A 16,236-nucleotide genomic window follows, 5' to 3' on the forward strand; every position below is an offset into this window, starting at 1 on the left:
TTCCTTCCTTCCTTCCTTCCTTTCTTCCTTCCTTCCTTCCTTCCTTCCTTCCTTCCCTCCTTCCTTCCTTCCTTCCTTCCCACTTTCCTTGCCTCCATCCATTCATCTGTCTTTCCTTTTTTTCTTCTTTTTAAAAATTTCAGCATAGCAGTTTTCTACAATCTGGAGGAATATACGGGTTATATAAGTGTGGAAACATATTTGTCATTTTAGTTTACCTTTGCTGAAATTGTGAAGGATACCTAAAGTATAAGATATAATAGTTCTCTTAATTTTTTGTGACTTGGCTCATCCAGAATTAGTTTGTCACCTCCTGGAAAGCACTTTACATCTTATTTCTCTCCCAGTACCCTTCATGAGATCTGCTATGGTACATAGGAACTTAGATTGAATTACTTTCCGTTTCTTAGTTCACTTTGCCCAATAATAGAAGGGGAGAAAGGAGGGATTTTATGAAATGTTGATATAGTGGGATAGCATGAGTGGAGAATTTCAAGAAAGTTCAGTTCTTTGCTCATGAATTGATTTAACAGTTACCAACTAAGGTGCAGGAAATTAAGTGCCATAATACATGTAGCCTGAGGCTCCTTGGAGAGAAGAAAAATGCTTTTGCTTTTCATTGAGCTGTGGGAAATTGTTTCAAGACCATCAGGAAAAGCTTTATTTCTGTGAAAAATAGCTCTATGGTCATCAGAGCAAAAGGGCCTTGAATTTTATATTGTGAGATTTGTACTAAATAAACCACTAAGTCTTAACTCCATTGACCTTGAAATGCGGGAAGATGTGGAACACAAAATTGAAATTGTGACCCACAAAAGTTATTCTTTTTTCAGTAATACCACAGTATTACAAATATTCCATGTTCATTGATGAAACACCTAGTCACTAACCTGAATGGATGTCAATATCATTTCTCTTTATAATACAGGGCTCACTAACAGTCTTCAGACTTTCACTCATTTATTAAACTCAGAAATTTGCCTTAATAAAATCATTTCAAAGAAGAAAAAAAAAAGAGCTCTATGTATGAAGATATTCTTTGTAGTATTAACTATAATAGTAAAAGATGGAAACAATTTAAATACCCAATGGTATACAAATTATTAAATGAATTTACATGCCAAGAGGTAAAGAAATAGTCTATGGCCATTAAGAGTTTTGGGGTAGACTCTGCAACTGCAGAAAATCGGCTCCAACCTAGTGGTATATAGAGGAACTAAATAACTAGTCATAATAAATATAGCATTTATTAGGTCCTTTTAATGTGCCAAACACTTTTGAAGAGGTTTATGTTTATTAAGCCTAACAGTAATATTATTAGGTAGGTACGGTTATTATCCCTTATTTACACATGAAGGAACTGAGCAAGATCGCAGGGCTGATAACCCCTGGGTTTGGGACTCAAATGGAGAAAGTCTGTCTGCAGAGGTCACATTTAACCAGTACTGTGTATACGACCAACAAATGGCTCTGTGTACAGTGATTACATCTGCTAACACTGAGGGCAGGTTAAAAAGCTAGGAGATTATAGAGAAATAAAATTAGTTAAGACTGCTGAAATTTGGAAGAGAGGCATTTTTTAAAAAATTTTCTCTTATGTTCTAGTGGGTGGTTTTCACTATTTAAAAATGTCTTAGTAGGGCTGGGTGTGTTAGCTCATGCCTGTAATCTCAGCACTTTGAGAGGCCAAAGCAGGTGGATCACCTGAGGTCAGGAATTTGAGAACAACCTGGTCAACATGGTGAAACACTTTCTTTACTAAAAATACAAAAATTAGCCCAGCGTGGTGGCATGCGCCTGTAATCCCAGCTACTAGGGAGGCTGAGGCAGGAGAATCACTTGAACCTAGGAGGCAGAGGCTGCTGTGAGCCAGGATCATGCCACTGCACTCCAGCCTGGGTCACAGAGTGAGACTCCATCTCAAAAAAATAAAAAATAAAAAATGAAAAATAAATAAAAATGTTTTAGTAATGTGTAACATTTGTATACTAAGTTCAAACTTTATTAAAGTAGGCTGTTGTATTAGATTATTCTTACATTGTTATAAAGAAATACTTGAAACTGGGTAATTTATGAAGAAAATAGTTTTGATTGGCTCACAGTTCTGCAGGCTTTAGAGGAAGCATGGTGCTGGCATCCCCTTGGTGTCTAAGAAAGCCTCAGGAAGCTTACAGTCATGACAAGGCAAAGGAGGAGCAGGCATGTCACATGGCAAAATCAGAGCAAGGCAGGGGAGAAGCCACACACTTTACACAGCCAGATCTCATGCAAACCCAGAGAGAGAGTTCACTTATCATCAAGGGGATGACCTAAGCCATTCACGAGGCATCTGCCCCCATGATGCAAACATCTCCCACCAGGCTCCACCTCCAACACTGGAGATGACATTTCAAAAGGAGATTTGGGCAGGGACAAATATCCAAACTATATCAGCCATCACCTAGTATGAAAGAAAAGAGCTATCTATCCCATATGGCCTCTTACTCCGTTTGAAAACCCACGTCTAGAGGTCTGGGGTTAAGTCTAGTTTTAGATAAAGGCCACCACAGCACCCCAGATGGTGAAAGAGTAGATGCTTGAAGGATGAGCTCTTTGTGGAAAATTGGAAGCAGCAGAATTTGCTAGTATGTAGATAAGATAAGTGCAGTCTGGGTAATCAGTTTATAATCCTCTAGCCTATGATGCGAAAGTGACAAAGAAAATAGCTCCATCTGGCATAGGAAATATTTACGTTAAACATTAGGAAGAACTTCTGAGATTTCATAGTATTGTGCTGGGTTGTGTATTCATGTTTTAAAATAAAAGCTTTATCTTTAAATCTGAAATATCCATCCCTTGGGGGAACGAGGATACTCAAATAGAAACAGAAAGGATTCTTACAAAGTGGGAGGTGAAGCACCTTATAGAATAGAGAATATGTGATGTGAAAGGAGAACTATGATTTATGTTAAACTTATTAAAGATGCATTTTTAGAAATTTGTGATTTTTGGTGCAAAATTGTCTATAATGGGTTTTTATGATTTTGAATGGCACAGAAATTATATTTTATAATTTAAAATGTTCTATAAAATTTTTAACATTGGGAGTCCATGAATAGGTTTAGGTAAATTATACAGCAAATTTCTGTATGTGCACATGAATATTTTCAGGAAGGGAAATCCATGGTTTTAATCAAATGTTTATAAATGTCCACAATGCCAAATTTACTACTATAATGTCTCAACTGATATGTTATAGGAAAAGAGAGGACTGAATGGTAATTTAGGTAGATAGATGATAGATAGATAGATGATAAGATATAGAGACAGATATATAAATATAGTCTCTTTCATAGACTTGGAGAATCTTTTTGGGCCCTGCTAATGTTGTTAATATTCTCATTAAAAAGAGAAGATAGAATCTTCTTATTAAACTCTCATTGGAAATGGAAATAACTAACATGTATTTAAATACCTTTATTCTATGGCCATCAAAAAGTGTAATGCATGGGAATTTTAGATGGGGGCTGCAGCTATACCTTCCACATTGTGTTGTGGCATAAAGATGGATCAGGGCATTGAGATGATACACTGGGGTTCTTCCTGGAGACGCTATGTTGCCAGTCAGTCAAGCATAGTTATCTAAGATGCATTAATCAACCATGTAACCTGTGATTCCCTCTCAGACGAAATCACCTCTCCAAGGACTAAGACTCAATTAAACCTCCATTGCGTACCTTAGTGACATCTGTTCTTCGCATTGTCAGGAAATCTGTTGTCATTATTTAGAAAGCAGCCTTTCAGGTTTCATGTAATCGAAGACTACAGGTGCCAAAAATTTAAATTAGCATGAAACATCTGATTCCTCAAGGCATCAGTTCCTTGAAGCAAATAACCAATGAGAAGAGATTTATTTCTCTTTTATAATTCAGGTTTTTATTGCTTTTACTTTAGTAAGAACTTTATTAAGATATAAGTCACTTCATAGATATTTTTTCTTGAGTGTCTTTTCCTTTTGTTAGTTTTGTAAAAGTGTACTTATGCATGTGTGAGGTAGTGTGTGTGTGTGTGTGTGTGTGTGTGTGTGTGGTGTTTAAAGAGAGCAAATAGACTTTTGAAAAGAACATGGTTAATAAAGCCATTTGGGTTAGTAATGCAGGATGGAGTAAGATTGATGGAGCAGCAGAAAATAATAGAATATATTCAAAGTTTCTAATTAACATATTCATTTTATTAGCTACCATTTTCTCACTAAATGACTCCTTTGACTCTGGCAGTTGCTATTGCTATGACATATTTTAATTTATACCCTAAAGCCAAGTGGAATATATGTCTTCATAGGTAAAATATAGCAAGATAGAAATTAGACAGAGTCTAATATTTGACACTTATTGAAGAAAGCCTTTCTCTGACATTCCTTTGACCGAAACTCCTAGTTAACGTGTTGTCTATTATTTGGGAGGGCAGTAAAACTACTTAAATTACTTAAAGTAATTTATTTAAGTGGGGGGTTACTTAAAGTAAACCCCTACTTGGTTGTTCATTTTCATCTTCATTGAGCTTTTCATTTGTTTAGCAAACATTGAATGTCCCCTATATATAAGGCCCTATCTGTGCTTAACATTGTGCAAGTCCTGAAATTAATAAGAAATAATTTCTGCATTTAAGAAGGGTCTTAGACATAACCAAAGTACAAGGTAGATTAAGGATCATAATATGACAGACTGGTAAACAGAACGCTGTGGAAACATAGAGAAAGCAACTAATTTAAACTGAACAGTCAGAGAAGATTGCATGAAAATACAGTATTTTGTTATGCCTTTGAAGGACCACAGTACCAGTTTGGCAGGTAGAGAAGGAGAAAGGGTGCTAAGTACTTCCAACTTAAGGAAAACATTAATTTATTAAGTGCTTTTTTATGTGCAAAACAGTCTGCTAAATGAATTCTTTCCTATGAGCCAATTCTTTATCCCCATAATGCATAGAAGAAAACGGAAGCTTGCAGAGATTCAGTTTATTTTCAGGCCAAAAGAGCAAGTAACAGACTCACTGCCATATTTGCTAAGCTGAAAGGCGTTTCTTTTTTTCATTATTGTGTCAGAGAGAAGTTGGCAAACCTTTGCTTAAAGAGCCAGATAGTAAATATTGTGGGCTTTTTACACTACACAATCTGTGTCACAATTACTCACCTCTGCCATGGTATACACCAGACTCTCTGGTGTATAGCTTAAAAGCAGCCATACGCCATAAGCAAATGAATGAGCATGGCTGTGTTAAAAAAAGCAAAAACAAAAACTCATTTATGGATATTGAAAATTAAATTTTACACAGTTTTCATGTTTCTTCAAATATTCTTCTTTTTAATTTCTGAACTATTTAAAAATGTTAAAACTGTTCTTTGCTCCTGACTGTACAGAATCAGGAGGTGGGCTGGATTTGTCCTGTGGGACATACTTTGCTGACCCTTGATGCTTTATCAATACTTATCATGAGAAATAATTAAGGAAGAAAGAGCCACTTACCCTTTCTATGAGGCCCTTCGCATCACACAACTCCCGGGTCTTCATTTGATTCTTAGTCCATCTGAATAGCACTGCCTGCAGTTGTGGACTCTGCAGTTTGAGTGACCAGTAAACTCCCAACACCGAGGAATATAACATCGCATGTTACTTCCTCTTACACAGATGCATCTGTTGAAAAAGAGTAGGTTAAAAAATCATCTGAGATAAGACTTGACTCTGTTATTGAACAAAGAAATGTTTCCAGGCCAGCTCTTCAAGTGAACAAAGTTGTGTCATACTTAAGTTACCTTGTTTGTCAGTCTTTAAAGAGCAAGGGCTTTTTATGTTTTGTCCTTTATCTTCAATGATTCCCTTTTTTATTAAAAAATATGAAAAAAACCCTGAAGGTTGACTTACTTATAAAGTGAAAATGATGCAAGCCTGATGATGTCCTTAGAAAGCGTTGATGATATCCTGTATACTTGAATATACCTAGCGAGTTCTAACACACCTGAATGGCCTTGATGTAGACCAGGACATTTAGAGAGACAGAGACAAAGCAGCCGGCATCAGACGGTGGATCCCAGGGACGTTTTAAGGTTCACTAGACATTTGCTGTAAGTTTCTGGGGCTGGACTTCTGGAATTCCACTCTTGTTGGTGGAGAAGTAGAGTCTTGATAACCAGGAGTATGTTAGAGATTTTCGTGGAGGTCTGTCTGACTGCAAAGGCTCTAGGAGTCAGGTCATTTTAACATTCTACTCAATAAAGTATAAAGTGTGACCCTGGCAGTGTATCTATCTTGTCTGCACATCAGTTTCCTCTTCTGGAAAGTGGGGGCAATAATAGTTACTTCCTTAGGTTGATTAGAGGACTAAATCAGAAAATAAATCATTTTGATTATTTTAGTTGCCCTCTTTTCGAATTTTTGTTTACCCTTTTCTCCAGAATTAAAATAGAAATCATATTTTCTACATTCCTGATTTATCTATTATGAATGCAAGCTTTTTTTGCTTTGACCCTTTTGGATTCCACACTAAATGTGAAAAAAAAAATCATCTCTTATTTTTGTTTTATCAATATTGTCAACAAAGATGATATACCCAGGCAATTGTGTTATTTAGCTTTTAGGAAAAGGTTTCCTTTTTGAAAGTCATTTTGTTGATGGTGTGAATTAACACAAAATATTAGGTCAATTTAGTTATTGTGTGCTTGGAGAATATTTATTCATTCTGGAGATTTCTGGATGTGCTATATAGTTATGGTGATTTATGAAAACAAATCGGAATACTCTGCCAAATTTTTAACAAGAATCTAAGTCATAATGAGATATTAGTTTACTTGATGGGAGAATTGATTCGTTTGATTTTTCCTAAGGGAAAACAGTGTTTCAGGCTTTAAAGATGAAATATGACATAACATTAGATCCTCTTTAGGCTCAGTAAGGAAAGTTTGCTTTAATTTTGCAGAACTTTAAAGCTCAGTTTTAGTCTGCATACTGATGTTAACTGTTTAAGATGATTTTGCATCAAAGAAGAGGAAGATAGGATGTTTTGTTGAACTGCATTTATGAGCCTTAGAGTGCATATTTAGACTAAAGTGTCGTTCCATTTGGTCCTAACATCTGTAAGGTATTAAGTAATGTCTTCCTGGAGTTTTGATATACAGTATTGGAAGTTTATTTCCTCTGATTTAGTTTCAAAACTCAATTTCATTTAGTTCAGAAAATTCCAGCATAGCCAGCATATCTCGTTGTTGTGTTTAAACCAATGTTTCTCAACTTGGCTGCACTTGAGAACTTCATGGAGCATTAAAAAGGATACGTCATCCCTGGACTCATATGCATATTTAATTGGTTTGGAGTGTGGCCCAGGAGTAGGTTTTTTTTCTTCTCTTTTCCCCCCTTTTTTGATATTTTTTAAAAGAACACCAGATGATTGTAACAAGTAGTTTTGGTTGAAAACCAGTAGTATAAATTAGCATTTCTCAAACTGTAATGCATGTATAAACCACCTGGGAATTTTGTTAAAATATGGATTCTGATTCTTCTGTAGTCCTGGGATGGGACGTTGACGGGATTAATACTGCAGAGTCAAAGACCATATTTTCAGTAAGGAAAGGTCTAAGCTAAGTCCCAATTTAGTTAGAAAACATTTTTATCAATCAGTGCCCTGATACTAAATAATTATTTATGAAATAATTAATGTTTACCTAGTTACTCGAAATAATGTCATACTCAACATTTTAAAATGGACCGTTTTTCCTGCCATATTGTTTGATTCAATCCTACATTTTCTGAGCACCTATTATATACTCACTATTTTGCTAGATTTGCAGGGAATGTACACAATAGTAAAATAGAAACCCTATGCTTAAATAGCTCAAAGAGGACCAGAGCGTTTATGCTAATGACCGTAATTCAAAGGAAATGGCTGATAAGTAAAATTTTTGATTTTATAGTGAATTTTGAGGTATTACGCCTTTTTGTTAGAGACACTTTTTACATTTTAGAAATTCTTGAAATCTGACATCTTTTCTTTCTCTCTCCCTCTCTGCAGGATGTGTGTGTGTGTACGGGGGAGTAGTTCTTAGGGGCTTTTATCTACTCTTTCATGAGTTTATACAAAGCAACTAGAGGAGCACTTGATTGGAAAAAAAATTACAGTCACATGTCACTTAATGATTGAGATACATGTGAGAAATGCATCCTCAGGCAATTTTGTCACTGAACAAACATCATGGAGTATACTTAGATAAACCTAGATGTCAGAGCCTACTAGACACCTGGGCTTAATGGTATAGACTATGGTTCCTGTGCTATAAACCTGTATGGTATTATACTGAATACCGTAGGCAGTTGTAACATAGTGATATTTGTGTATCTAAACATAGAAAGGTACAGTAAAAATATAGTATTCTACTCTTATGGGACCATCTTCTCATATGTAGTACATTGTTGATCAACACATCGTTATGTGGCACATGACTATATATACCATAATTACATAATATTAACTGTCTGCAGTCAGATCCAAAAACCATTTTGAAAACTACTCATATTAGAATACATTTTAGAGCTTAACATGCAATGGAGACATTTTTTGTCTTCAAAAAAGTGTTTTTGAATCTCTTTCAAGAAATTTAACAAAGTGATCCACAGCTCAGTTGCCAAAGGAATTAAAAGCAAAGTTTATGCCTCCCCACGGCCAGCATACTTGTACAAAACAAATGTCAAAAGCTGCACATGGGGAACTTGGAATGGTTTAATTTACGTGTATGGAGTTAGCACAACATTCATAGCAGTCTGTCACAAAGGTTTGTTAGCTGATTGCTGTGTTTTAAATAAGTGTGAATTTTAACAACACTGTTTAAGAGCCTGCTGTCTCCCTTCCTCTTGGCACACCTAGGGGTTCAAGCTATTATCTGAACACATTTTCTAATTCTTCAAGTACTAAGGGGGCACCTCTGTTGTTTTTCACAGTCAGTCCCCCTCCTTAATAAAATCAGCTAGAAACATTCTCAGGAAAACAGCCCATAAGGCAGAATTTTCATGGGCCACTGCTACTATTTTTTTCTTCACACGCTTCTTTCCCCAGAAAGCACAAACAATTCAGACTGTCCCACAGGCTGCTGGAGATATCACATACTGAGTTTTCCTAGTCTGACTCTACATAAAATTACTTTAGGTAGGGAGAATTCGTTTAACTAACTAAAAAACTCATCTGTTTGTAACCAGTGTGTTTGACATAAGCTCATGATACAAGCAAAACAAATTTTCTTTCCTCTCTCTGTCCTCCTTGCACTGTATTACAGTGTGGCATAATTTTCATGTGTTCCTGGACATAACCTCTGGCAGAGCCATGACATCCTCCACAGCTCTACAGACACTTTAAATCACAAACAAAACACAGTGCCAATTCAGTAATTAGAATGGAGTCCAAGGTATTAATCCAAACTTAAAAGCTTGTGTAATTAACAGTTACATCCTCCCCCAGGTGAGGTTTGCTTGAGTGCGGAAGCCTGTGGTATGGGAATGGAGGTATAGCATTAGTTCCTCTTTCTTAGAGTCTCTTACTACCTAGATGCTGTATTAGCTCTACAGGGACCAAGGTGATGTGTAGAGCAGGGAAGGTGTAAAAATAGTACAGTTCTTGTTTACCTGGGTGGCTTCATAAACCCTCGGCCATCCGTGGCTGATGTTTGAAGTTGAGGTTTTCAGGTAGACCAGGGCAATATAAAAGCCATCTTTTTTTCCTTTCATGAGTGTTTTCATGGAATCTTTAAAGATTCCTTTCTGGATTCTCTCACCCGCAGTTCCCTTAACTGACATTTCTATTGCAGATAATTCCTTTGTGGCTCCTTTGCCAGCCCCTGCGTACCCTGTGGTGTATGGCCAGTCTCTTTGTGGTGAGGTCCCTTGATCCCTGTACCCCAGTTTAGCTTATCCAAAATGACTCCCCACCCCCATCTGTCTTGACCTACATCTGATCCAGATAAAACCCTATACATCCTTGGTTCTCACAGCTTCTGGGGGTTGTACCCTATCTCAATACGGCGGTACTCTCCTGTCTGTTTCTGCTATCAAAGCAGCGAGTCAGACTTTCAGTCTCTGTATATATTTCTCTGGCATGGGTTAGAGCCTAGTAAAGTTTAACTTTGTGAGAAATGAGTCAGGGCCCTGCCCTGTGTGTCTTTCCATTGCAGAGAGATAACACCTCTCAGCCCTCCCTCCACAGAGGCAGGAAGGGGGACTCACAACACAGCATTCGCTTTCTCTGGAGAAATCTGATAACAGGTTTTCTCCAAAATTCTATTTCTGACCCTTGGGCCTCTATTTATACCTTGTGCTACCTGAGAGGTCCAACAGTCATGGAATATGTTCTCCCGCATCACATGTGTAAATTCTGCATATGGAGATTTGTGTAATATGCGGGTTGTATTATGGTAGGCACTGGGTTGATTCTACTGTGAAATCTGAGGCAGGAAGAATCCCAGTCCAAGGATCTGTTACGTATTTTAACAAGTTGAGGATGAACAGAATCCAATTTAGTGTGATTTCTTTGCCACTGAATAAACACTATTAGTTGGGCACAGTAAAAATTTGGTGGGAGATCAAAGATGTTTAAAATATAGCATTTGTCTTTATTGGCAAACAACATATTTGGGAAAGTCAGATATGGTGTAAATAGCTAAATATAGATGAATATGCCTGTGAGGTACACTTGCCTAAACTACCCTTTTATGGTATCTTGTAGTTTGTCGAGTCAGAAGGTTTTGTACTTGGCAAAGGGAAAACTAGTTTGCTAGGCATAGGGACATTTTGACATGATGATTTCGGTTTGGAGATTGGTTATTGATTACTATCGCAGAGAAGCTTCAAGTGACAGAAGATTCGGTTGGGGAAGAAAAAAGATGTAACAGCAAAGTATAAACTTCGCCTTCGTCCACATATTTTACTGAGTAATTTCTGTCAGCAAAAGCATCCACAATGAAGACATTCAGCCATTAGAGACATATATGAGAATGCCACGCAGAATCCCACCTACGAGATCAGCTAACTATTAAGAATTCTGGCGTTAGTCCTGGGTGTGAATCATTGATTGTGAAACCCACACCCCGTTTATTTTCATTGCTGCATCCTATGCTTCAGCAAACTTTTCCTTCAACCATTACCTAAAGTTCAACTATTTCCACTATTTTGTGGTAAGAACATATTTATTGTATTTTTGTATCTTATACAAAAAGAGGGGATTTTTGATTGTTTCTTCTTTGAGGAAATATTTTTAAACTCCCCTCAATCTACAGATTTCTTTAGTGAAGAAAGTACAAAACCACCCCTATTTCTACTTACAGACATTTCCTAAAACAGTTTTTTCCTCTCATGGGAAAATTATTGCCATGAATATTTATACAGGACATGTCAGAGACTTAGTGCATTTTACCCATACACTTAGAATTTCCTTGTTCCAATCTAATGCTTCTGGAGTTTTTAAATAACATAACTGTGCTCAGCTCTCTCAATTCATTTTTTTCTCTATTTTATGGATACATTGTCAGCTATGTTTTACATATAGAAAATTGTTTTACAGCCATTAAACCATAGCCTTAACATCTATTGTTATTATAATTCTTATTCATCACCCTCAAAATAATTTTTAAAATTCCAATACAACTGTTATCTTACGGTGCAGTATTTTCATTATGAAGCTTTCCCTATTCAGTTTCTTAGCAAAACATTTTCTGATACTAGACCGATATTTTCCACTTAGATTCTGTTTTGCAGTCATATTAATCAAGCTCAACCCATGACCTTGAAACAGGATGAAATAGACGAATTGCCCTTGGGTATAATGAATTGACACAGGAAAAGCTACTCATGATGGATCTTAAATGCAACCAAGTAATTTGCTTAGGTTCTCCAGAGAATGATTTTATATTCTCTATTAGGATGTGTTTAACTGAATAACTGCAGTTACATAAGTAATAGTGATGGCAGTGCAGATAAGGGGGATAAATATACATGCAAATGCAAACACGCACATCACACATACATTTAATAAAATCTGATTCGTTAGTGACGCATATTTCTTCAGTTGCTAAGCATTGATGACAGCATATCATATTCAAAGATTTATAGAAACATGATTTTTCACAAGTCGTCGTTCACTGCTTTCTTTCTCTTTATGTGGAACATGAATTTCTTTCATATATCATTACTTGAGGAACTTCTGGTTATCACTCTGCCCATTTGTGTTAATCTGCTTTTGAGTCACCCAGAAGTTTTTATACTTTCCTTAATGGTATAAAAATAAAATGCTTCAAAAACCTTTAAATCTTCACATGGATTACCACAGAGCAAAAGATTAAGGTATCCAATATTAACCTTCTCCAATTTAAAAAAAAAAGAATCAGTTCCATACTTTTTATGCTTTAAATACATTTTTATTACAAACAAACTATACTGTTTAAATCAATTATGTTAACTGCTATTGTTTATTTTATTTATTTATTTATTTGTTGAGAAAGGATCTCACTGTCATGCAGCTGGAGTGCAGTGGCGTGACTTTAGCTGACTGCAGCCCCCACCTCCCAGGTTCAAGTGATTCCCCTGCCTCAGCCTCCTGAGTAGCTGGGACTACACGTGTGCACCACCACACCTGGTTAATTTTTGTGTTTTTAGTAAAGATGGCGTTTTGCTATATTGGCCATGCTGATCTCAGACTTCTGACCTCAAGTGACCCATCCACCTTGGCATGAGTCATTGCACCCAGCCCTATTTTTAAAATTATATTTATTATCATGTCTTATATTTTTCCTCGTCCAAAATTTTCCTGGTTCCTCTCTCCCCTGCAAACAAACAAACAAACAAACAAAAAAACCTTTACTTTGTAAAGTGTCTGTTCGTTTTGCTTTTTTTTTTTTTTTTAATTTTACCACTACCTTACTAATATGCAAGCTTCACTGGTCCTGAATCACACAGGATAGGGTAAGGATTGGAATTTAGGAGTTTGATTCTCAGACATTTGCACATTTGCTGCATGTCAAGCCCTCTCAGAAGTCAAGCCGAAGTTCAAAAATAGAATAATATCGTTTAGAAGTTGCTCACCCTAATTTTGTATAAAGTGTAAATTTGTATTCCTTGTTATGAAATGAGGAGAAAGCCAATTTTCCTGTGACCATGGAAAGACTCTTCCAAGGGAGACTTCTGGCAAAGTACTATTTTCATGCTTAAGAGTAAAAACACAAACAAAAATCTCTCCCTAGTCAACTAGAACATTTGGTTAACTCAACCAATCAGCAAAATCAGCACCAAAATATGTTTCATGAAATAGATGAACTACACGTAGCCACCACTGTACCATGTGTGGAAGTTAAAATGGCTCTGAACAGAAGATATGGAGAAACCTATTCTTTAAGAAGTCAAAATCCCAAGATAATGAAGGATAAGGGTTTCAGAGAAATTACTCAAAAGTCAGGGATGAGCACGATTACAAGCAATATGTGTGCAACTGATATAGGGATTAGAGCTTCGTCTGTCACTCCGTGATGTTGATATAGAGATCATTTGGGTGATGGACAGGCTATGTTTTGATTGCTATTGAATAGGAAATTGGGTCTAAATAACACGGTGGCAAAACTAGGACATAAATTGAAAATTCCGGTTCTATAGCTAAATGCTAATGCTGAGACTTTGACAGGGCTTTTGATACTAATAAAATTACCCCCAAAAGATATGGGAAGGTACTTATTTAATCTGATAAAATGTAGGAAAATTAGAAAAGGCATGTAGCAATAATGGTACTGGTTTAATATTTTGAAGAATAACCAAGTCTCGTGATATTATCTGCACAGAGTTCTCTTACAGTTTTACAGAAACCAAGCACTAGTAAGATCTTGCATTTAGTCTATGGGAGCATAATTACAATTTATGAGCTTATGGGAAACAGCTACTGAAGGGTGAGATTTTTCTGAGGAGCATAATTCTTGAAATCCAGACATGGAAACTAGTGATGGTGAAAACAAATATTAATTTCTGTATAGTCACTAACCAGATCCAAGCTAATTAAACAAAAGTCCAAGAGCTCAAGAAAACTCAGTTCAAATTGCCTGAGTTTAGGAATGCTCATTATTCATCTATTCTGCTATCTCCATAAATAATTTTGTCAAATAAAACTGTACTTGAAATTATTCTTCAATAAGACTTTTAAAACCTACTTTACTATTTTTATGCTGTTGCCTAAGGAAACGATTTCATTTCAGTCTAATTAAAGTGACTCAAAGATAGAGCATTTTTAAGGGAACAAGATCAACTTGATGTCAAAAAGTTTTTTTGACATTAAATGCTTTAAATATATGGCATATACCGTACCAAATAACATGCAAATTAGTATAGAACACATCATTTTTAAAGAAAGTTAACATGCATATTTTACTTAAAATACATAAATATATAAAATATGTACAATTTATTTTTATAAGTAAACATAAAATATGTAAATATCTATACAGTAACAAGTGTGTTGGTTATAGGTTTACATGTGTGTGTGTGCACGTGCGATAATAGTAATGCAGAAGTAGATTTGAATAGAGGGTACAAATCAGTAAGACAATGAATTATTGCAAAAGTATCAAAAGATTAAAAGGAACGTTGTATACTTGGTCAGATTATTGAAAGTTTCTATTACTTAACAATTATAAAATTATGCAAAATTATAAGTCAGAAGCAGGAAATCACAGTAAATGACTAATTTGCATGGGAAGTAAGACTCTGTCTCATTGTAGCTAGTTGTAAGAATTATGACAGAAGATGAGGACAGGACAAAGACCAGCTAGCTGGGTTCACTATTCTTTGACATGAAGCTGAATATTTATGACAATGAATTCCTCATCTGGAATAGCGTGACAAGTTAAATCATGACAGAAGTGACTTGCAGTTTCCCTCCCCACCAGATACGATGTCAAAAAGCACTATCAATTTCATTAATGGGATGTTTTAACTCTTTATTTTGGAATGCCAACCAGAGTCCTGCCAGGTGAGTACATTCATGAAATGCCATATAACTTCAGGAAAGACATTAATGGCCACTGGAGATGTTCCGTAGACTTAATAATAGACACATCTCTAGGAAAATGCATGTGCATGGCTATGTTTAGTAAATGTAACGTATTTCTTTCATGTTGAAAACCGCTTGGGGGTCAGGCATGAGAAATATGTGTTTAAACTTTGACAAATACCATTATTAAATACTGTTTTAATAAAGTTAGGTTTACATTGATGACTAGTCAGAGATTGCAAATAATAAAGAAATAATAGTAGAGGATCAGGTTGTGCTTACATGTGATATGTAAAACAGATATCTAATTATTTTATTATACCAAACGTGAATTGGAATTGATTGGAAAACTTTATGATATGCGTTTTAACATGATCCCCATTGTGCACTGATAATTTAAACTTTCTAGGTATCATAACACTTTCTTCCCCTATAACTCAGCTTACTCAGGATGCACTTAATACGTAAAACTCTGAAATGTTTTCTCTCCCCTGATAGATCCTAATTTTAATTAGTATACCTCTCCCCCAGCTCTGTTCGTTGGCTTTTGTTAGAACGATTGCAATGGGAAAAGTTCACAATATTTATAATATTAATAATTTAAACTTTTCTCTAACATTAACAATAAATTACCTTTTATTGAAGTCTTATAATGTTCTCAGCTATTTGATACATGCTCTATGAGTAGTATTTCTATTAATCCTTCCTGTAGCCTTTTATGAGAGAGTTGTATTGTTAATTCGTCCCTCTCGCCCTGTTGCCATATTTTTTTATTAAGTACTTATGTAATACACGTTACTCTTGCCAGGAGTCATGATTTCTCAATATCATCTTATTTCCTCCTTCCCTTTCCTTCTTCTTTAATAGGATTAGTTCCATGTCTAGGAGCAAAAGCCCAACATCAATAAAATGGTCTCTCTGCTCTCAGAAATATTATCTTCTGGAGATTGAAAGGAGGTGACTGAGCACTTTCGTAAAGTATGCAATTGAGAGGGCGAGTTCAGATCCTAGGAGCTTGCAAAATCAGACCATATCTCTTCATCCAAAATCCGTGTATATTTTTCCTTCAGTAAAAAGTGGGGAGATCCAATGATTTTTGATATGTTTTATATGCCGTTGGTCAGAAATAACGTCTGGATCCATTGATCAATTCATAAATACGTTTTCAAGGATATGCATTTCAACAGTTTTATTAAACAACTG

General features: G+C 35.8%; 1 protein-coding gene and 1 long non-coding RNA gene across 4 annotated transcripts in view; one reads left to right on the top strand and one right to left on the bottom strand.

The window, feature by feature from the left end:
• LOC105525546 overlaps positions 1–5,675 on the bottom strand; it is an 18,087-nt gene extending 12,412 nt beyond the window's left edge. Inside the window, exons 1-2 of the long non-coding RNA XR_001003938.1 lie at positions 5,502–5,675; positions 3,717–3,860 (exon numbers count right to left, since the gene is read on the bottom strand). This is a non-coding gene — a long non-coding RNA (uncharacterized LOC105525546). The remainder of the gene's footprint in view (positions 1–3,716; positions 3,861–5,501) is intronic.
• Positions 1–16,236, top strand: part of FGF12 (fibroblast growth factor 12) — a 599,118-nt gene that overhangs the window by 478,653 nt on the left and 104,229 nt on the right. The gene's annotated exons all lie outside the window — the stretch shown is intronic.

This window comes from Colobus angolensis, unplaced genomic scaffold (genome assembly GCF_000951035.1).
Source record: "Colobus angolensis palliatus isolate OR3802 unplaced genomic scaffold, Cang.pa_1.0 Scaffold54, whole genome shotgun sequence".
NCBI lineage: Eukaryota > Metazoa > Chordata > Mammalia > Primates > Cercopithecidae > Colobus > Colobus angolensis.